The sequence below is a fragment of the Narcine bancroftii genome, chromosome 13, assembly GCF_036971445.1.
Source record: "Narcine bancroftii isolate sNarBan1 chromosome 13, sNarBan1.hap1, whole genome shotgun sequence".
Taxonomy (NCBI): domain Eukaryota; kingdom Metazoa; phylum Chordata; class Chondrichthyes; order Torpediniformes; family Narcinidae; genus Narcine; species Narcine bancroftii.
This window is the reverse complement of record NC_091481.1, coordinates 33,518,658-33,541,733: the sequence shown is the minus strand read 5'-3', so window position 1 is coordinate 33,541,733 and position 23,076 is coordinate 33,518,658. Positions and strand designations below refer to the sequence as shown.

Here is a 23,076-nt window from a genome sequence, read left to right as displayed (position 1 = left end):
ATAACTCACTACAGGGATATTTTTATAAAAAATAATAATTTTCTGCTGACACATTGCAAAAAAATTTTATGGACAGTCATTTTATTGTCACCCCCTCTGATGGTGTTACCCGGTGCGGTCTGCACCTCCCCCCCCCCCCCCCCCCGCCCACACTCCCTCAGTGAGGCGGCCTGTTTGTAGAGCTCATCGAAAGAATCAAAGACTTGTTGACCCAAACCAAGGCTTTTATTAGCAAAAGACAGAAGCTCTTCACAGGTGGCCGACCAGTCTGGAATGATCCGACCTGGCTAGGGACACAACCCTTTAAGGCCCAGACAGTAGGCGTGGCTAAGCTCTCAGCCAATCGCTGTAAGCACAGTCTAGATACTGTAACTATTTACACTATATACATTGGTGATAGATCTGTACTATCACACTGTTCCATGCACCCACCACTCTCCATCTAAAACAAAAACCACTTTAAACAGCTCCCCAAGCCCACCCCCCGCTCCTCCTCCATAACCACTCCAAGCATGCCCTCTAGTCAGTGAAATTATTATCCTGGGAGAAAACTCTTGACTGCCTACCTTCTCTTAATTTTATAAACGTCCCCTCAGCCCCCGATCCACCAGAGGGAACAACCCATGTTTGTCCAGCTTCTCCCCGTAGCTCATCCCCTCAAATGCAGGCAACTTCCTGGTGAACCTCTTCTGTAGACACTGTGGTTGAAGTAAAAATCTCTTCTGTACCCTTACCAAAGCACCCACATCCTTCCTGTAATGGGGGCGACCAGAAATTGAATGGCTTGCAAGCCCGGTTCAAAGTCAACCGTGTGCTGGAGTCACAGATTGGAGAAGGATGGCAGATTTCCTCTCCTTGAATGGCATTTTTTAAGGAAGTGGATCAGTTGCTAATCCAGCCTTGCATCTCCAGTGTATATGGCTTGGTTCTCACTATCTTTCCTTGAGGAAATTCCCACTTGTAGACCTGAGTATCATCATCCCTAGCCAGATTCCTATTCCACCTGATATTCTCAGCTGATCTCCCGTCCAAATATTGACCAGACCACAGCCTGCTTAGCTTCTAAGATCAGACAAAACTGAGTATTTTCAGACTACCAATGGTAGGTTAAATCTGTTAGGTTTTCAGCAGAGCTCTTGATGGATTTTGTTTTCGGATCATCATTGTTGATTGCCTCTGTATTCGACCACTCCAGTGCAGTCTTGGCCAGTCACCATGCAACCCAGCAGTAGCGCCAGCTCACTGCAAACTTTGAGCTCGGTCAAACTCCCAATAATGCTGTCACCCCATATCTCTCCCATTGCCACAGCTCCTGTTTGAACACCAACTTGAATCTAAAATGCTAGCTATCACTCATCCCAGTCTAACTCCATAATCCTCGGTAACTCTCCTGTGTAATTGTATGTCTCCAATACTGACCTCTCACTTATGTTTCAAATTTACTGCTCTGCTATGCTAAGCTCCGGAGCTCACGCCCTAAACCTTTAGCAAAGCCTTTGACGAGATCCCACATGGCAGGCCAGCCTGGAAATTGAGATCAAAGGTGAGCTGGCTAATGCTTATGCAGGTCTTGAGAAAGTAGCAGATCCAATAGTGGAGGACTACTCATTAAAGTGGAGCAGCCAAGGGACAAATGAAGATCACTTTAAGATTGAAGACTGACCACTCAGCAGCTATAAATTAGGACAGCGCTTTTCACCTAGTAGCAGGTGAGAACGTGAGACCATCAGAAGGGCCAGGGTGAGAGAACTCAATAGAAACACCCAGCATCAAGGGTGGAGCTGAGAATATCAATGAGTATAGAACAAAGGCAGGTAAATGGAGTTGAGATGGAGAACAGAGGACAAAAAGCCTTCTGGTCTGAATTTCCAATAAATTCAGTCATCATTTGCCTTGACCATCTTCCTGAGAAAGCAATGGAGGCTGCCTCATTAAATATATTAAAGACAGATTTGGATAGTAGGGGAATTCAGAGTTATGGGGGAAAAGGCAGGTAGATGGAGCTGCGCCCCATGGTCAGATCAGCCAAACTCTTAATGAATGGCAAAGCAGGCTCCGTGGGCCAGATGGCCGACTCCTGCTTCTGTTTCTTAAGGGTTCCAATTCATTATGGTAACTAATTGGTTCAATAAGCCCTTTATAAATAGTGGTTAAAGCAACGGCCTTTGTTGTTTCAGTACAAAATTGGCGAGTCAGTTCTGGCTCAACAACAGGATAAGATCAAAATCCAAGTGGCATCTGCGGTTAGAAGTGAACGAGGATCTGATGGGATGAGCAGACGTCCGAAACTGTGAGCATCTCCGCTCAAATACGGATGATGGGTTACTTTTTCTGATTTCCCTGTTAAGCTTGGTTGAACCTATCATAAACCATAGCACATACTCCTAGCCATAGCATAAGACAAGCTCACAAATTCAGTGGCTTGGGAGAATTGTTTTCTGAGCAGAAGGTGTACTGGATTGAACCAAGATTCATATGAGCTAAGATTTTGTCCTTAACGTCCATGTAGTGCAGGAATGTTTGCAGGCACCAATGGTCATGGAGATCAGATGATGGCAGGGACAACATGAGGAAGGAGAGGCCTTTCAGCGATTTCAGATTTCTGATTTATTGTCAGAGCACATACATGACATCACATACAACCCTGAGATTCTTTTTCCTGAGGGCCAGGCAGAATTTCCACTTATTAGTAATGCAAAAAAAAACTGTACACAATGTACATGTAAACAAGTAGAAAGATGTAAACAACTGGGTGTGCAATACAGAGAGGGATTGATGGACACTACCAGTTCCCTCAATAACCACATGGACAAAGACTGAGGGAATCGATAGGCTTTATTGTACAGAAGACTTGAGCTGGCCCGGATCAAAGCTAGGGGAGTGCAGGGAAGGGAGAGGTGGCTCGACCTTGATGGTCTAGGCCACAGGGGAGAGTGTCCAGGGGAGAGTGTCCTCATTACAGGGGTAAAACAATAAAGTGCGAGAGTAAGAGTCCTTATAAATGAGCCCCTGAGTGAGTTTGTCGTTGAGGAGTCTGATGGCAAAGTGGTAGCAGCTGTTCCTGAAGCTGGTGGGGGGAGCGAGTCTTGTGGCGCCTGTACCCCTTCTCTGATGACAACAGCGAGGACAGAGCTGGGCGGCGCATCCTTGACGATGGCTGCTGCATTCGCAATAGCGGGGAGGGTTTTGCCTTTGATGTCCCGGGATGTGCCCACAACCTTTAGCAGGGCTTTATGCTCGGGGAGGGGGAGGTACAGGTGTCCCCGTCCCAGACCGTGATGCAGCCGGTCAGCCCACTTTCCACCACACCCCTGCAGAAATTTGTCAGTGTTTCTGGCATCATGCCAAACCTCCACAAACTCCTGAGGAAGCAGAGGGGCTGACGTGCTTTCTGCACGATGCCACTAGTGTGTTGGGTCCTCTGGTCTTACTTTACACTTAAGCTTGCTTCTGGCTGACCTTTACTGATGAGCTTTCTGGTTAGCTTTCATTGAGGGATCTGGATAAGCACGCACCATGGGTTAAACTGCCTCTGAGAGGGTGTGAGTCAGGCATTTCACAGGCTGTGCTTTTTCACTCATTCCCATTGAGGAGATAAGACATAACACATGAAAAATCAATGAGCAGAGATTTGATCAAAATCTTTCAAACATTATAATATGCAGTCTCACCTTAAAACAATATAATTCTGAATCTGACATCACGCATCTTGAATTTATCTGACAGGCAAAAGCGATTCTGCAGAATATCATACTACTCTTCCATTAACATCAGTGGACATAAACTGGGGAGAGATGTACAACTGCCTGCAGAGACTCTGTCATCTTTTGATGCTGCAGAAAACCTTCAGCTACGTCGTACTCTGAACATCTTTCAGTATCAGCTAGCCACACAGAGTAATGGAGAATGTCAATCAATCATCCTGGCTGGTTGTCCGGGTTAGGCACGAGTAGTCAGCCTCTTGTTTAACCAAACCACCAGTGTGTACACCATCAAATAAAAACATGCGTTACTTTGTCACCTTTCACCATCCCATGAACCCCCCCCCCCCACCCGCCAAGGCACTTTCCAGCCAATGGAACATTCTGGAAATACATCATGATAACATTGGGCTCATTTTCTCATATGTTGCAAGATTCCAGATGCCTTTATGGTCATAGAAACAGGGCCTTTGGTTCGTCCAGTCTGTGTTGAATTATTATTCGGCCTAGTCCCATTGACTCGCACCTGGGTCATAGCCCTCCTTACCCCTCCCATCCATGCACCTCGCCAAATTTTTCTTAAATGTTCAAATGGCCAACTTTGTTTGCCCTGTGAAGGCACCTCTAATTCAGCGCTGCTGCAAAAATGAAAACGAAAAGAAAAGTGATTGAGGTCCCTTCAGTGGCACCACCGAGTCCCCATGGATTCCCGCCATCTCCTCCTATGCCCCCCTGCCTCCTGCGAACCTCTGTGGCTGCACAGCCTCCTATCAGGGCCAGTGGCGAACCTGAGCTCCAACCAACCGCATGGCTCTCCTCGACCCTCTCATCTGAGTCCGAGGATAATGGGTTGACTTCCTGTTCCAGAAATAGGAGCTCTTCACCTCCCCGTTCCAGAACTGACTTTTACTGCACTCTTTATTTATTGCTGTAAGGTGGTCCGTGAGGATAAATTCTGATTCTCACAGAATGCGGCACCATTTTGGATACTTAGGTGATGAGAAAGATTTTCCAAGCTATTATTGCGAATGGGGAAATTCCCCCTGGCCTAGCATTTAGTCAATAACACAAACAGAGATTATCTGGTTATAATTTCACTGCAAGAGCTTGTAAGTACAGCTTAGCTCCTGTGACTTCTGCAATGCAACAGTAACTGCATGGTGGTAGTAAACATTAGCTGTGATGAGCACTGGGAGACAGTGACCTACGATATAATTGCAAGTTCTTCAGAGGGTAGTGCAAAGAAACAATCATCTACAAGCAAGAAAACAGCTGTTGGAGTATTGAAATCAAAGGAGAACGTGCTGGTATTCTGTACAGCTGGGATTCCCTCACATTTTCTCTTTCAGGAACAATGTGAGATTTTTGAAGTGTGGACTAAGACAACGGTCAAGGGAACACATGCCCGTTTTCACAAATCCATTGGCCTGATGGATAGAGTGCTTTGGCTCAACCTATACACCCAATTTCATATTCGCAGGCCGAGTTCACAATCCTCTGTGGAGTTTATTCTTGTCCTGAGAGTTGGTGCCTCCATACCAGGCAGTGATCCAACCAGCTGGAATGCTCTCCACGGTACACCTGTAGAAGTTTATGAGGTTCTTTGGTGACATATCGAATCTCCTCAGACACTTCACAAAGTATAGCCGCTGGTGAGCCTTCTTTGTGATTGTATCAATATGGAGGATCTAGGACTAATCCTCACAGATGTTCTTGAGCCTCTTCACTCATGAGCCCTTGGTGAGGGCTGGGTCGTGTTCTCCTGACTTCCCCCTGAAGTCCACAATCATCTCCATGGTTTACCTAAAGTTGAATGCAAGACTGTTGTCATTACACCATTCAACGAGCTGATCCATCTCCCTCCTGTGCACTTCCTTGTTGCCGATTTTGATTCCACCGACAACTGTGGTGTCATCGGCAAACTTGTAGATAGCTTTGGAATTGTGCCTGGCCACACAGTCATGGGTGTATAATGAATAGAGCAGTGGGCTAAGCACACAACAAGCTCCCACAAACAGCAGTGAGGAGAATGGCCAAGAAATTGATTTTTGGACTAGAGAATTATTTTTCTGGATAGTATTTCTATGTGAATAGAAGGAAATCCCTTAAACAAAGGTTGGTTTTAATTACTCATCATAACACAAAATTGTGTCCATATCAGTTCCCAGCAAAGCAATCTCATCACACGCCTTCTCCCTCTCAGTATTTCCCGGTAGTCCAGCAAACTCATGTTATATTACAAGCCCATCCACTCAACTTGGGATCATTAACTAATCAAGGCAAGTCACGTTTATTGTCGTCTGATTGCACAAGTACAATCTGATGAAACAGCGTTCTCCGGTCCTCAGTGCAAAACAAGCAGTCACACAACCAGACGAACAATACCTTTACAGGACAGGTATTCATACTGTAGAAACAAATAACCATATAACAATTACAGTATGGAAACAGGCCATCTTGGCCCCTCTAGTCTCGGATGGTTAGGGTGAGCAGTTCCTTTGGGTCATTCATATTGACCCTGCCTGTGGGAAGGAACTTTTCCTCAGCCTGGCGGCGCTTGGTCCGATACTCATGTTATCCCTTCCCTGACGGGAGAACTGAAATATGCTGTGCGCGGGTTGGGGGGGGTGGCCCTCAGCGATCTTGCACGTCCTCTTCAGACAACCAATCGATGTCGAGGGATCATTTAAAGCAGCCAATCAGTCAGCAGGTCCTTGGAACGCAGGAGGAAGCCGGACCACAGGGAAAACAGGCGCTCTCCACGCAGGCAGCTCAACAAGTCAGGGTCAAGGCCCCAGAGCCGTGATAAGCAGCACCAACAGCCACTGCACCACTCGCACTGTGGATAATCCCCGGTTCGGAGCCATGGGGTCAAATTTAAAAACTGAAGGTTGTGGATTATTGTTAGACAAGGAAGTCAAGGATTGCAAAAAAAAATACCTGGATAGATGAATTTAAGATGTTTAGTGGAACTCAATACCTTTCCGGCTGGAAAATGAGGTAAGGGCGATCTATTGGAATGATTGTCGCACTTTCAGGGAAGATTTCAGTCCTGCAACATCATCAGAAATCCTCCAACAAGAGAGTGCCTCGAAAAGTCAAGCAGAAAACAATCTCAATTGCTTAACGGAGACAATGACCTTACCATTGATTAGCTTTTAGTTCAGCTCCAGACCTTAAGTGACAGCTTTTGCATGCTGACTTTACAATAAGCTTCATTACATTCTGTGCATTTAGAAGAGTGTCACCACTGATAATGGAATATTAAGTAACATCCTGGATATCAACATGGCATCTAGTCAGATTGAGTTGAGCATAATGGATTAAATGCATTTTAAGCAAAGGGTCTTTCAAATATCCCAGGTCTGAAAGATTTATTTGGTGGGGGTATTCTCTTTCACATTTGGGTTGCAAAACCCACAGTGCTTGATCAAAACCCCTTCTTCGTTGAAATGGAAATGTCGAGACACAGCATGATTTCATACAATCCATCTCTGACTAATTGCCTTTACATTGAGGACTTTCTGCTGAGGCCTGCATCCCATCTCTCAGTCAAAGGTTGGCCCTCCTTACCCATGGCGGGGAATTAAATACCGAGGTCATGCAGACGCTGGGGTCGGTGCAATACAGAAAATGTGCTGGAGAACCTCAGCAGGTCACGCAGCATCCATGGTGAGTTTTGGGTATCGATTTGGGCCCGGGCCTCTCGCAGGGTCAGCGCCAGAACAAATGCTAGATGGGAGCCATTGGAATATTAGAGGCGGGCACATTCCAGTGCACGAGAACTCGCTCGGTGGCCGGGTGGGGGGTGGGGGGTGGGGGGTGGGGGTCGGTGCTATCCATTAATGATGTGCTGATAGGAGGGAGCATGAGGGAGGGGGTGCGATCGGATGCGTGGGACATACCTGTGCCGGGGGGCAGGTGGAGAGTCACTAGCATGCGAAAATCTAGATGCTAGTGACGCTTGACACACACTAGTGATGCGGCCGGGGCGGGACTGACAGTGTGCGATGGCCGTGGGTGGGGGAGGGGACACCGACCCTGGCCCTTTGTCAGGACTGGCCCAAAACGTTGGCTTCACTGCCTAGTTTCTCCATCACATGTACGTATTGCAGTTGCTAAAGGATGGTCTTTCACAGCTACAAACATCCTCTTTAAGAATATGTCTGCAGACTTTCCTGTTTAACTTCCCAATACCTAAAAATGTTTTGTTGCTGATTTTTGTTTGTACTCAACATCTGATGCCTCTCATGTCAGTGACCGCATTGATGATTCCAGTTGCCCTGATACCACTTTTTCCATGGTGGTAAGGTCCCAGTTAAACCTTTCACCATGTTCATCACTGACTGCACCAAGATCGACAGGGACGAAGTCCCAGTGCAAATGCAGAAAATGAATCTTCAAGGACAGGTTGCACATCATTGTTTTGTATGCTTGAAGCATGTTAAAAATAGGACAGGAAATCATTAACATAGGTTTTGTCTAAAAACTGCTGTGATAGGAAAATTTAAGGTGATTTTCATGATCAGCAGCCCAAAATCCATAAAATAAACCCCAAAGCTTTCAGGAAGCAAAATCTTCATTGTCCAGTGTAATCAGTATATTCCAATGAGACTGCTGGGATTTTTGGCCCACTGTTTATTTGACCTGTGATCTTCCAGGCAGATTGTAATTAAAAGCATGCACAAACATTCCCTCAGTGACTCTAGGTTAATTTAAGTCAGTGCACATTTATGGACAGTAGAAGTAAATCTGACTGTACATGATACCAGCAAACTCAACATGACTTCCTTGGAGGATTTGCTCTGAATCCCAGCCAAACTCTGTTATATTTTCTCTTAGAGTCAGCCTTTCAGGCAGTCAGATAGTCCATCAGATACATGGGCATCGGAGAGATAGCAAGGATGGTCCCCATCTCTTTATTGGATGTAATGAACCAAAGTAGCTTCTGTCGGACATCACCCAGTACTATGGTTCTTCAAAGCCCCATTTAAGAGAAAAATCAAGATTATTTTTTAACTCATCTAACCTTGTCTGTCGGAGAACCACTGCCCAGTTTTTCCTCTGTTCCCTCTTCAGTGTAAGGGAATCAGATCGCTTTGAAACAGGCCCTTAGATCCATCTTGTCCATACCATCCATTTGCAATCATCCCTTTTTTTTAATTCTCCTGCCATTCCCACCAACCAACCCTCCCCAAGATTCTACCATTCACCCACACTCAAGAGGCAATTTACCATATCTAATTCACCCACCAACCCATGCAGCTTTGGGGTGTGGGAGGAAACTGGAGCACTTCGGGGGATGTCACTAACTCCAGAGATGGAACCAAAGGTTAGCATTGAACCCTGGCCACTGGAGCTGTGAGGCAGCTGTGTTGCCCATCATAGGAGCGACGCCGAGCCCTTCAGACTCAATGAGTCAGAGTAAGGGGCCTGACACATGGGTAGAACCTCCACAGCTGCCACCTTCTGTAAATTCTGTCCACCAAACAGACATCATCATGCAATTGGCATTGTTCCACCGTGGAATCAACATCCTCCTGCTGGATCAAGAGAAAAAACATATTTTTTTTCAATGATGCAGCACGGTTGAAGATCCTTCCAGCTCATGAGACCCTTGCTACCTATTTACATCTAATTAACCGAGCAACCCTGTACTCTTTGGAGGATGGGAGGAAACCAGAACAGAAGGAAACCTGCGCAGTTCATGGGGAGAACATACAAACTCCTTACAGGCAGTGCCAGATTCCGAATCCCGTCCGCTTACCCTGTTATAGCATTGCCTTCATGTCATGTTCCCAGGAAAAATATCCCTCCAACAGCCACTGAGATGAACGATAAGTTGATGCCTGTAATTTTTGAGGATAATTGCGGAAGTTCAGGATGAAAATATTTGCATATTGAATAACCAAAAAAGGAGGGATCATTCGGGGGGGAGGGTGGGGGGATGGAAGGATTTAAGATTTCTTTATTATTGTACGTGCACCGAGATACAGAGAAGAGTTTTCTTTACACTGCTATACAAAGGCCAACACTGATTCGCTACAGTCTAGCACCATTCCACAAAATAAAAGAAAGCAGAAAAAGGGAATGTGTGAGAGAGAGAGAGTCCCTTCAGAGTCCCTGCCTCCTCCTTCGACGTCGAAGCCTCCCCTCACGCAACCGCCTGCTGTCCATCACACCTCCTCAACCACTGGTCCCCCACTCTCAGGAAAGAGGACTTGGTGAGCTTTTGAACTCTTCATCGGGATTGGGCCAACCAGCCTGCTTCACAGCCGCTGAAGCTTTCCAAATTGGAGACGTTATTGGTGATGTGGGAATTGGCTCCACTTTGTTACAGTGCATGGCAGGACCTCATCAGGAAGGGGAGCAGGAGTAGCTCATCACTGCCTTAAAGTGGTGGCCACCCTATCCTAAAACTCTGCCCCCAGTCCAAGGTCAGCATCTATTTTTTGTTTCGGTGTCTCTCAGCAGCCCCAGTGAGATTGTTTCTCATTTCTCTGCTCTCCAGCCCACGCAGATGGAGCTTCCTCATCTACTGTCGCCAGTACAACCTGGTCATCCCAGAAATCATTCCAATAGATCAACACTGCACAGACCCACCAAAGCCACATCTGCACCAACTATTGTACTCCAAGCTTCTCTAAGTAAAACCCCATGCACTATTTACCTTCCGGGTCATTTAATGCAATGTCTATTTTCTGGATCTCCTGAATCAGCTCACTTTAACCCCTCTCTCACTGGATTAAACTCAGCTCTCTCCTCTACTGGAGCACAACCTCACATTTTCCCCACATTGTGTCCCCACCGAGCACCATCTTGCTTACTCACTAAAGGGTTCCCATCCCTTTACTGACTCGTGGTCCTGATTGCTGCTCTTGTCCCCACCCAGTTTTGTGACATCAGCAAATATGAATCAATTCCATTCTGTTTGAACAGAAGGGCCCAACGTGGATCCCGGCGGCACCCATTGTGCTGACCTGAAAGAGGCTCATTGATTCTTCTCAGTATTCTCTAATTAAACCTCTTACCATTTTTCTTTTACATTTTAGGGGTAGCAGAGCATTCTGGGCCATGAGCCCGTGCCAATCAAATCCACCAGTGAACCTGCAAAGCCTGTATGTTTTTGGAATGTGGGAGGAAACCACAGCACCCGGAGGAAATGCACAGATAGAACATACAAATTGCGTGCAGACCGCACTGGATTCGAACCCAGGCCACTGGTGCTGTAATAGCGCTGTTACGCATTACTCTTAATTGACCTTTCATTTAATATCTTGCCAAAATGCTTCTTGAAACTTTGACATAATACATCAATTACTCTCCCCAGCACACCCCACCCCTTATCCACCCGGTTAACGATAATGATTAAGAGTTCGTTATGGCGGCAATATAGTCAATGCTCCACATCGCGATTCAACAAAATGGAATCATAGGATGTATAACTCAAAGCGATCCTTATTGGAAGGTTGCCTCCTTCAACTCTATCATGCCTGTACCGAGAGGTGAACTAGGGTAATGGCTTAAACCCATAATTATAGGCTGAGTCGGCTTAAGCCTAGAGGCCTGGAACGTTTATTTAGTAAGTCCATGTTTTACCGGCGAGAAAAATCAGAAGTTGGCTGCACTATTCTCCAAGCATGGGTAAGGCATTCTGTTTTAACTGTAAATTCGACAATACCAGTCTGAACGTGATTGCTTCTGGAAAGGAGAGGGACCCAAGGGAAAAAAAAGGCTTAATTAAGTGAATGTGCGAGTATTTTGGATGATATTTCAGTACTTTTGCATATATTTTTTTCATATCTGGAATATTACAAATACTACATTTTCTAAATTAGGCTCCAAACAGATAAACATTTAGAAGTAATGCTTTTAGGACTTTGTACTGAAGCTGCGAGATCGTGTTTACCATGACAACGTTATTGAATCACGAGTTGGCGTTAGCTTGCGCGTAGACTGGTTGAAGACGGAGAAAACCCTATTGGAACACGAACACCAGTGTTGTGAAATCTATAAAGTATGTTAGTTTAGTAAGTCCGTATTTTACCGCTCACTTACACATGGCGAGAAAATCAGAAGTTGGCCGCGCTATTCTCCGAGTACGGGTAAGGCGTTCTGTGTTAACTGTAAACTCGACAATACCAGTCTGAACGTGATTAATTCTGGAAAGGGTCGTTGCTACCATCAAATTTCTTGCTTATACATGGAGTATATTATACATAGTACAATGATACAAGTTATTTAACATAACTTAAAATCACTTTATTCTATTCAATAAAGGGTGGGGCAGAGGGACAAGGTCAGGGGGAGCCTTACTAAAGCTCAGTCTTGGGGCCCTGGTGGTAGTTAATATGCAGCTGATAGGAGACCAAAACACAATCAACTTTATGATCTCTGGTGCAGGATTGGAGCGACCAAATCACATAGAGTAGGCAGGTATATATATCGTCAATATCTCTTCTCTTTCCAGCTGAGCCTGGCAAAAATAGATTCCGTATAGGTGAACGTACAAAGCTGGTAAAGATTCATTTTGGTAACTAGCTCTGGGCAGTCTTGAAGGAGTAGGTATTTTCAAAAATGGATTCTCCTTTTTTGTTCAGTATTATCCAAAGTTTTTGAGTAGGAGGCTTGAAAGTGACAGTTCTCTGTTATGGGGTGTGTTTATGATTGGTTATAGAGATCTTTACATGATTATCCAACTGCACGAAAACCAACAAGGTCGGGTCAGATACAGCAATGAGCTCTCTGAACCCTTCTCCATTAACAATGGCGTGAAGCAAGGCTGTGTTCTCGCACCAACCCTCTTTTCAATCTTCTTCAGCATGATGCTGAACCAAGCCATGAAAGACCCCAACAATGAAGACGCTGTTTACATCCGGTACCGCACAGATGGCAGTCCCTTCAATCTGAGGCGCCTGCAAGCTCACACCAAGACACAAGAGAAACTTGTCCGTGAACTACTCTTTGCAGATGATGCCGCTTTAGTTGCCCATTCAGAGCCAGCTCTTCAGCGCTTGACGTCCTGCTTTGCGGAAACTGCCAAAATGTTTGGCCTGGAAGTCAGCCTGAAGAAAACTGAGGTCCTCTATCAGCCAGCTCCCCACCATGACTACCAGCCCCCCCACATCTCCATCGGGCACACAAAACTCAAAACGGTCAACCAGTTTACCTATCTCGGCTGCACCATTTCATCAGATGCAAGGATCGACAATGAGATAGACAACAGACTCGCCAAGGCAAATAGCGCCTTTGGAAGACTACACAAAAGAGTCTGGAAAAACAACCAACTGAAAAACCTCACAAAGATAAGCGTATACAGAGCCGTTGTCATACCCACACTCCTGTTCGGCTCCGAATCATGGGTCCTCTACCGGCACCACCTACGGCTCCTAGAACGCTTCCACCAGCGTTGTCTCCGCTCCATCCTCAACATCCATTGGAGCGCTTTCATCCCTAACGTCGAAGTACTCGAGATGGCAGAGGTCGACAGCATCGAGTCCACGCTGCTGAAGATCCAGCTGAGCTGGGTGGGTCACGTCTCCAGAATGGAGGACCATCGCCTTCCCAAGATCATGTTATATGGCGAGCTCTCCACTGGCCACCGTGACAGAGGTGCACCAAAGAAAAGGTACAAGGACTGCCTAAAGAAATCTCTTGGTGCCTGCCACATTGACCACCGCCAGTGGGCTGATAACGCCTCAAACCGTGCATCTTGGCGCCTCACAGTTTGGCGGGCAGCAACCTCCTTTGAAGAAGACCGCAGAGCCCACCTCACTGACAAAAGGCAAAGGAGGAAAAACCCAACACCCAACCCCAACCAACCAATTTTCCCTTGCAACCGCTGCAATCGTGTCTGCCTGTCCCGCATCGGACTTGTCAGCCACAAACGAGCCTGCAGCTGACGTGGACTTTTTACCCCCTCCATAAATCTTCGTCCGCGAAGCCAAGCCAAAGAAGAAGAGAGATCTTTAACAATCGACTGGCTGTTGATTGAAAGTCTGTCATTATGACATTCTGTTTGGCCTTCTAGTTGGTTCAATTCTAAAAGTGATCCATTTTATATCAGGCTGTTGCATCTAAGTTAAATTATGGGGTTGGGATTGACCTGGAATTAGCAAATTGTTAGGAAAGGCTCTTTGCATTTTTAATTAAAATATCTCATGACTGTATAGAATAATTCACATGCATAATGCGGCACATACACGGGTTTTATTTCTGTACCTGACGTTTGTGTGGTGAAGCAAGTGACCCATAATAAAGTTGGTTGGACTTTTTGATTGCAGATGTGCAAATGATACATGATACCCACAACTGGAAGTGATTTGTTTCATTGGTGATTATGAAAAGATACGGCCAAACATGATGGGGTGTGTTTTGGTTGGTTCTCCAGATGTGGAACTACTGAAGTTAATGTCATTGGCCCTTCCCTTCATACCCTTAGAGCAGTTGTTCTCAACCTTTCTTGCTCTGTGATTAGTAAGGGATTGCTTAAGGAGGTGGGTGGAAAGAAAAAGGTTTTAATCGTCCCTCATTGACTTGTTATGTGCACGGTTTCATGACTCCAAAGGAAATGGGCCAATGACAATTTTTCTCCAGCAAACCATTTCAGTTACAATTGGGTCCAGAGCAATGATTCTCAACCTTCCCTTACCACACCCACACCCCATCTTAAGCGATTCCTTACTAATCACAGAACCCCGATGGTGTGGGGATTACTTAAAGTGGGATGTGAGTGGAAAGAAAAGGGTTGAGAACCACTGCCTTAGAGAGTGATGGAAGGTCACTTTTCTTTAGCAGCCCCAAATATATATGGTAAAGGTTATCTCCCAGTGGTCCGTGACAATAAAGGATCAATGGTGACTGCCCTAATCAGGATGTCATGTTTTTGGGTCCCATTCACCTACCATCCGCGATCCTTAAGATGGCGGGTTGGAAGCCTAATTCAAGGAACAATTCTGTAGTCACTGTAACTCAATGATGAAGAGGGGATGATGCTTCGACAACCACGTTCTGTTGCCACATTATCCCAGTAAAATAATGTCAGAAAATCTGAAACTTTAGCGGGAGCATAGTATACTAATGTTTGGCATACTGACATCATTGACTGTGATCAGTGCTAGATGACAAAGTTGTGAATGAATCTTCTTGTGGAACAAGCCAAATGTGTCACAACATTTCAGATTTCTTCCAAAATGTAGAGGACGAGATTTATGTTCGGTAATTGGTCATGGAACAACTTCACTTGCAATAAATATTTCAATAGATTTTAATTAAGCATGTGGATGTCATTTTGTTTTGGCGAATGAACTACAATCTGTATATTATAACTTGAATCAGGCAGAATCATTTTAACTATTGGGAGTGTCTCAATGTCAATTTAAAAAAAAAAATCAAAATGGTGACCTATCTAAAACGTAATTGGGGGGGGAAACAGTAAATAAACCTTCTTGGCTGATTTCTCAGCTGTTTAATGATATCTCATGATTTCATTTAAGCATCCGTTAATTTTACAAGTCAAATCTATAAATATGATCAGGTTTTTTTGACTGATGAGTACTTACCTCAAAGTTTTTGTTCCAAACTTATTGAGCTCTGAGATTATTGTTGACCCGGCCATTCCACAGGAGGGAGAAAGCAACAGCACCCAGTTATGGCCGCAGATCCCAGCTGGATTCGAGGAGTGGGTTAATTAGCTTCTGTCTAATTATTCCTCCTATTGGTAAAGTGGTGTGCGGTAAAAGCTGGGGGTGATGGAGAGAAATGTGGAGAGAATGAAAAGATATTTGAAGGATTAGTGTAAACGATTGCACATGATTAGAGTGGATATCTGGGAGCTCAAGAGTCCTGTTGATTCTGTCACCTCAAGGTGGCCCTGGAGCCAAATTAACAGGAGTGCAGATCTCCTTTTATGGGAGCCCTGTACCCACTGATGGTTCATCATGACTTTCATGTACCCAAAGCAGGGCAGGCCAACGGCAGGAACTCAGCAGGGTGAGCATCATCAGTGGATGAAAGAGTGATCGACGGTTCAAGCTGGATGAAGGACCGCCGGTCCTTTTCTCCTCGTGTGTCCTGCTGAGTTCCTTCAGCAGCTTGTTTGCGGGGCCAGATTCTTGCATCTTCAATCTCGCCCTTTGTCTGGCATCTACCAATCACCTGCTTCTGCCTCCCCATCTGCCCATCTACCTTCACCCCTCCCTGGTTCGCCAGTCCCCTCCCCTCCTGTCTTCATTATACTGCTATCTCTTCTCTGTACTCTTTCTAGATGAAGAGTTCTGCGCAGAAATGCCAACCACTCTTTCTCTCCCACTGATTAGATTAGATATTGTCATGTAATAAAGCTGAAATATAATATTTACATGAAATTCTCTAAGGAGATGAAAGATTCGCCATTGGCATTACCCAGTGTGCCTTGCAGTCAGAGAAAGCGAGGCTATCATCTTGGTCATCTCAATTGAATACTGAAAATATGTTGTAGCTAAGGACTTATTTCAATGTCTGAAATTGTGGAAATATGTCTGAAACATAGTAGATGAACATTGGTGACGGCAGAGCCAGCTTGTAGATAAATTTCAGAGTTAATAATATTATCAAAGCTCTGTCAACTCTTTTGAACAACCACATAGAAGGGGAAAGCAATTCAGATTGGACTTCACCAATGGCATTGAGACGAGACGAAATATTACTCAATGGACGAACCCAATATTTTGCCGTCGAAGAATTAGCTCCGCTCCCCCTGCCAAATTGTGCGCACCACTTGTGCCATCTTGCTCAGTTTCCAGATGCTGCTCGACCCGCTGCGTCCAACAGACGGGGGATGATCCGAATTCCAGCATTGGCAGTCTCCCGCGTGTCTTCGCTTTGGTTTACCTGTTGAGCAGTCACCTAAATAATGGCCCTCCAAATCCTTCCTTCATGCTAACCTTGGGATGAGGAAGGAAGGGTCGACCCTGTCCAAATTTATCAATCAACATTCTTTAAAAATAAAATCTTATCTCATTGCCAATTTTAGGATGTTTCTTGCAGATTCTGTGTTCTGCTTGCATACAAAAGTAATTAATTGCCTGTAAGTATTTTGCAGTATCTTGAGGGTGGTGATAAGATACGTTACAAATTTACAAGCTCTTTTGTTCCCTATTTATTCAAAGTGTCAGTGTCTATAAAATCAGACATTGGGTTTTCCCTTCTTATATTCTGCCTCTGTATCTAATTCCAGATCAACACGATGCTCAGCCTGAAAGCGTTTGTTCTTTAAGGCTAAATTTTCCGTATTTCTCTTTTTTTTAAAGAATGTATTGGCCACATAAATATTTTAAATCAACCTGTATCTGTGATTTTTGAATTATTAAGTCGCAATTGAATTATTGATGCGTCCATAAAATGCTGTCAATTTTTAACCCTTTTATTGCAAATGATTTCGGAAAAGAATATTATCATTTGCACTATAAGGGATTGACCATTTAGGCCCTGTTTGGTTCAAGAAGGGTGAGATTTATTTAAGATAGAATATAATTCTATTTGACTTGTTGCTCGGAGGCCCTCTAAGGTCACTACCTAATGCTAATATAGATCTATGCTTCTTTAACTAAACCTGGCTTTATGAATAAAACACGATGAACTGAATATTAATGAAATGTTTATCATCTTCTCTGTTCTGACAGCTCTTGTCACTTCCCCTTGCAATATGCACAGATCATTTTGTACTGTCCATTAAAAAAGAAAACATTTATTTTTATCACTCTTGTCGCTCCATTCATTTGCCTGCCATCTGGTAGGGGGTGGAATCATTCAGCATGTTGTCTGAAAGCATGTGCAAGTCCCAATTCAGCAACAGGATTTTTCCTTTGTCAGGTTAAAAATGTTCATCTCCCTTCATCCTCTGAGCTCACCAATAATTAGAGGAAGGCCATTGTCAAACTCTGAATCTCAGCCACACAAGGTGGTAAACAAGGAAGCTGCGGAGGCTTGGGGACCAGAGGGCTGGAGAAACTCAGCAGGTCAGGCAGTGTCTGTGGAAAGGAAAAGGTGATCGACATTTCGTGCCTGAGCCCTTTCTTCAGGTGTGCTGCAAATCATTCAGGTGCTTGGTGGAGTGGGGGGTGGGGGGGGGGGGGGTGGTGGGGGAAAGGAGCACAGGCTAAAAGGTGATGGATGGATACAGGTAGGGAGAGGGGTGGAAAGAGAAAGGAGCTAAGAGGGGATCGCAGGAGGGGGGCAGGGGGCTGAGAAAGGTGCTCTCTGATTGAAGGAAGAGAAGGGAGTGTGGAGCTGGAGAATGGGAGACTGAGGGACAGGGAAAGAGAGAGACCAGGAAAGAGGGTTAATGAAAAATGGAGGTCAATATTTGGTTGGACTGCTGAGATTAAATATGTTAAGAAGTAAACCACAAAAATCTGTAGACACCGTGGTTGAAGGAAAAATACAAAATGCTGGAGAACCTCATTTACGTAGCAAAGGCAAAGATATATACGGATGTTTCAGGCTTGAGCCCTTCATCAAGGTATGGGAGAAATGTCGTCAGTTATTCGAACAAAAGAGTAGTGGGGGGAGAAGGGGGTGGTGGCAAAGGCAGGAGATGATAGGTGGAGAAAGGAGGGAGGGGACAGCAGCAATGAGGGGGGAGGGATGGCTGGGTGGGACAGTGCACAAGGCCATGGACAGACATGTGAGTGTGTGTGTGACTCGGAATTGAAGTAGTTGGCTACTGGGAGGTTACTGTTGCTGCGAACAGTGAGGAGGTGGTCAACAAAACGATCTCCCAGTCTGCAATTGGTCTGTCCAATGTAGAGAACGCCACAAAGGGTGCACCAGATGCAGTAAATAAATTCTCAGGATGTACAAGTGAAGTGTTGCTTCACTTGAAAGCCCTGTGATCGTGGTGAGGAAGGAGGTGGGGGTGCAAGTGTTGCACCTCCTGTGGGCACAGGGGAAGGCGCCGGAGGTGCTATGGGTGAGGTGGGGTGAGTGCACGAGGGAATCGCGGAGGGAGCGGTCCCTGCGGAAGGCCAAGAGGGGAAATATGTATCTGGTGGTGGGATCCTGTAGTAAGTGCCAGAAATTCCGGCAGATGATGTGTTCGATGCAGAGGCTGGTGGAATGTTAGGTGAGGATGAGGGTGTTCTATGTTTGTTGCATCTGAGGGCAGAGGGGGCCAGGGCAGATGAGTGGGAAGTGGAGGGCTGAGTTGATAGTGGTGGAGAGGAAGCCTTTATTGTTGTTTGCAAATGGACTTAACCTGGCAGTACATGAGGCCATGGACAGGCATGTCGGAGTGGCATCTACTCTGCAAGGTGAAAGTATTATAATCCCATGTAGCTATTTCAATGGAGAGCAGGGGAGGCTATCTCAGGTGTCTTGGGCTTTATCACAAAATTAGATGTCACCATTCCTGTCTTTGGTACCTTGTCTGTGTGTTCCCATCTTTTAAGGTTACATTTATTTGCCAGAAAATATCTCGTGCAGTGAGAAGGGTCCTTCTGTGAATAGACAGGCAGGTCATCTCCAACATTCACATAACTATGTAAACAACACAACTCACAGGGTATAAGATCACAATGAAAGGGACGATAAATTAGCACCAAGCAAGGGCAGAAGGATAGCCCTGTTGAGGGGTTCATTCAAGAGACCGATGGCTGTGGAGAAAATATGGTCTTTAAGAAAACCAAACTTCTGAGCCCATAGAAAGCCTTGGCTACAAATACCCCACAATTCGGGTGCCACTCAGACTGATCTATTACTTTGCTTTCCTAACTGAAATCATACATTTTATCGTTGGTCGTATTTATAATTTTCAACCTTTTCTAACTCGCACAGAAGTCTATAAAACAGGAGTCACTCACTATTTCAGCATACAGAAAGCAAGAAAAGAGCTCGGGTACAATCCACAGGAACATAGCTTGAATGAAATAGTGGAGTGGTTCAAAGCCCGTGGTCATGGACAGAAAGTATCTCCGAACAATGTTAGATGCCTTGTATGGGATGTTATACTTTTAACGTTACTCTGGATTGTTCTTTTGTCTTGGCTTCCGGTAGTTTCTGCACGATATTCTATGAAGAGTAGCTATGAAGTATTGAACTGCACATTTCACAAACATTTCTACGACTGATTCCACCTGCATTGAATTCGTCCATCGTTATTGAATGAAGATCTATCGGGACCAAAGCCTGAAGAGAGCGCACAAAATCAGTGAACTGGTGCAGACTCGAAAGGTCAACATGGCCTGTTTCTGCTCCGTAAATGGTTATATGGTTATATGGAAATGTACAATATATAACAAGTCTTTCATTTAACCATATTCCCACCAGTAGAATCTGCTAAATCAAAACATCAAAACTTACAGCTCAGTACAGGCCTGTCGGCCCAAGATACTGTGACAGCCTATGTCAAGTCAAGTCAGATCAAGTTTATTGTCATCTGATTGTACAAGTACAACCTGACAAAATAGTGTTCTCCCATCCTCAGTGCAAAACATGCAAACACACGACCAGATAGACCACACATACAGACAAATAATACACATACAGGACAAGTATTTTTAAAATAAATACATAAATATTGTATTGTAGAAATGAGAGTCTCGGAGGGTTAGTGTGAGCAGTTCCTTTGGTCGTTCAGCATTCTCACTGCCTGTGGGAAGAAGCTGTTCCTCAGCCTGGAGGTGCTGGCTCTGATCCTCCTGAATCTCTTCCCCCAAAGGGAGCAGCTGAAAGTTGCGGTGTGTGGGGTGGAAAGGGTCCTCAATGATTTTGCGCACCCTCTTCAAACAATGATTCCAGTAGATCACATTGATGGGGGGAAGGAGACTCCACTGATCTTCTCCACCACTCTTATGGTCCTGTGGATATGTCCTCCGATCCATTTCTCTGCAGCAACTGCAGCCGGCCAGAACGCTCTTGATAAAGCTCCTAAAGAAGGTTGACATGATGGTGGCCCTCAGTCTTCTCAGGGAGTGCAGTCACTGTTGCCCCTTCCAGACAAATGAGGAGATGTGGAGTGTCCATGATAGGTCACTCGTTAAGTGAACTCCAAGGAACCTGCTGTTCTCCATTCTCTGGATGTGTAGTGGACGGTGTTCATTCCTGGTCCTCCTGAAGTCCATAATCATCTCCCTCATCTTGTCCACGTGGAGACTCAGGTTGTTACTCTCGCACCACGTCACGAGAGTTTCCACCTCTTCTCCGCAGTGTGACTCATCGTTGCCGCTGATGAGGCCAACGACGGTTGTGTCATCTGCAACCTTGACATTGTTGGAGCTGGATCAGGTGAGGCAGTCGAACAGGTGTAAACCTACGTAAATCTACTCCACAACAATCTAATCCTTCCCTTATATCCTCTATTTTTCATATATCCATGGGCCTATCTAAGAGTCCCTATTGTTCCAGCCTCCACCACCAATCCCGGCAATGCAATCCCAGGCGCCCACCGCTCTATGTGTTTAAAAAAAAGTTACCTCTGAACTCTCCCCTAAACTTTCCTCCACTCACCTTAAACAGGTGTCCTCTGGTATTGACTATTGTCACGCCGGCTGCCCTACGGAGAAAAGCTTCAGCTCCGTGAATCACACAGTGCATTATACAATGGCATCGGGGTCAATGTTGACGAGATAGTGCGGAATGAAAATTTTTTACAAATCTTCAGATGCTGGAAATTTACGGAGAGAGAAAGAGTTTCAGATCAAAGATTTAAGTTTATTGTCATGTGTACCTGTGACAGAGATTGCATTGCAAGCAGATCAGTGGACATTTAATGCACATACAAATAAGTCATTGGACAAATGTGCAGTGTTACAGAGAGAGATCAGTTGGAATAGTCAAGATAATGTTACTATTTTGGGGTTCATCCTGGAGTCAGTTAACAGCAAGAAAGAAACTATCCTTGTACCTAGAGCTGCGTGCACTCATAAGTCTTCTTTCCGATGGGAAAAGGGGTGGGTGGGGGGGTAGTGAAGAGAGTGGGCCGAGGTTAATATGCTGGCTGCTTTTCCAAGACAGTGGAAGTTATAGATGGTTCTGACAAAGTTTTTATTTGACGGTATGAGTGCCTGCACATAGATGGATTCTGAAGCTTTGCCTTTATACTACACTTTGGCAATAGTATAGAGTAAAAATCTAGCACAATACCCTTGTGCCAGGTTCCCGAAATGCAGTCCTGAACTGAATGAGAGGGCTAAAAAACATACCTACCATATGAATGTGATGTTTAACACCTTGTGCAACCTGAATTTTTATTTTCTCCATTAAAGGTAATTCAACTGTTTGTATCTGAAAACTGCTCCATAAATGTTATCACCACCCTCTCTTACCTCCTTCAGATGTCTCCAAACTTAGCCATCTCTCCAAATAGTTCTTTTTATGCCTGAGTGACTGTCAGCCACTGCTAAGCATCTTGGGAAATGCTTCGCTGCAATGTTGCTTCTGATTGATTTAGTGGCAGGGGCAGGACTTGGTAGCATTATGAGCAGAGTTTCTGGGTATTGATCCTTCTCTGACATTTGAACAAATACAGTGAGCGCCGAGGTCCAGGTCCATCATCCAGTCAGATCGTGGTGAGAGAGAGGTCTTAGCCAAAAGGTGAATCCAGTACAATCATTGGACATCACATTGTTTAATGCATCGAGGTAGAAGTTAGATGTCACCAAAGAGCTCTTTATGCACCCGGATTCAACACATGCCTGCTATATCTGTGGATTTTCTGTGATTATTGTATTAATATGGTTGGCTAAGTGATAAAACATTGAAAAGAATTTAAGAAAGGTTTGTTTGCGTCAGAGGAATTGAAACCCAAATGAATATCCGGCCCAACCATCGTTTTCCATGATTTTTCAAACTTTTGTACACAGTATTTTTGTTCTTAGTTTGCTTGAATTCAGAAGGGTGTGTGTGCTGGGATTGGATGGAATGCAAGCTGTTACTTCTAAATGAGTGTCTGTTTCATTAATACCCAACATCCTTACCTTCTCTCACCCACTTGTAGATTGCTTTGCATGTGAAACGGTTGACTTAATTCCCAGCAGGACACTCGGTCGCCAGGGCAACAAGAGTTGGGCCTGTCCTTGGAAAGGCTGACCGTGTCCCAAAAAGAAATTATGTTTCTTAACCCCTTCATCATTCTCAATCTCTCACAGAGCCACTACCCCACTCCTCCCAACCTGCCCTCTTTACACTGGCTTCTCTTCGACACAGCCCCCAACACCCCTCCCCCCCCCCCCTGCAGTCACGATGAAGAGCTCTGCCTGCAAGACGTCGACCATCTTTTCTCCCACTGATGCCACTTGACCCATGGAGTTCCTCCAGCAGACTGTTTAGCGAAACATTTCTTAACCCTCCTGTCCATTTCTCATCTTCAAAATGTTACGTCCATCTCCAGATACAAGAA

At 45.1% G+C, this 23,076-nt stretch overlaps 1 protein-coding gene across 6 annotated transcripts in view; it reads left to right on the top strand.

Moving 5' to 3' along the window:
• sox5 (SRY-box transcription factor 5) overlaps positions 1-23,076 on the top strand; it is a 418,360-nt gene that overhangs the window by 367,039 nt on the left and 28,245 nt on the right. The gene's annotated exons all lie outside the window — the stretch shown is intronic.